The sequence below is a fragment of the Monopterus albus genome, unplaced genomic scaffold (genome assembly GCF_001952655.1).
Source record: "Monopterus albus unplaced genomic scaffold, M_albus_1.0 scaffold446.1, whole genome shotgun sequence".
Taxonomy (NCBI): Eukaryota; Metazoa; Chordata; class Actinopteri; order Synbranchiformes; family Synbranchidae; genus Monopterus; species Monopterus albus.
The window spans coordinates 227,765-228,276 of NW_018128326.1; the positions used below are offsets into that span (position 1 = coordinate 227,765).

The window sequence follows — 512 nt, forward strand, 5'->3', positions numbered from 1 at the left end:
ACACCCTCAGGCCCCCCTTCTTGAAAAGAGGGACCCCCACCCCGGTCTGCCAGTCCAGAGGCACTGTCCCCAACCGCCATGTGACGTTGCAGAGGCATGTCAACCAGGACAGCCCCACATCATTCAGAGACTTAAGGTACTCAGATCGGATCTCATCCAGCCCCGGTGCCTTGCCACCAAGAAGCTTTTTAACTACCTCAGTGACTTCAGGTTGGGTGATGGACGAGTCCACCTCTGAGCCTTCAGCCTCTGCTTCCTCATCGGAAGACATGGCGCCGGGATTGAGGAGATCCTCAAAGTATTCCTTCCACCGTCCGATAATGTCCCCAGTTGAGGTCAACAGCTACCCACCTCCACTGTAAACAGTTTTGGCAGGGCACTGCTTCCCCCTCCTGAGGCGCCGGACGGTTTGCCAGAATCTCCTCGAGGCCGACCGATAGTCCTTCTCCATGGCCTCACCGAACTCTTCCCAGACCCAAGTTTTTGCCTCCACAACCGCCTGGGCTGCAGCT

At 57.2% G+C, this 512-nt stretch overlaps 1 protein-coding gene across 6 annotated transcripts in view; it reads left to right on the forward strand.

Annotated features, from left to right (window-relative positions):
• preb (prolactin regulatory element binding) overlaps positions 1-512 on the forward strand; it is a 26,887-nt gene that overhangs the window by 6,373 nt on the left and 20,002 nt on the right. The gene's annotated exons all lie outside the window — the stretch shown is intronic.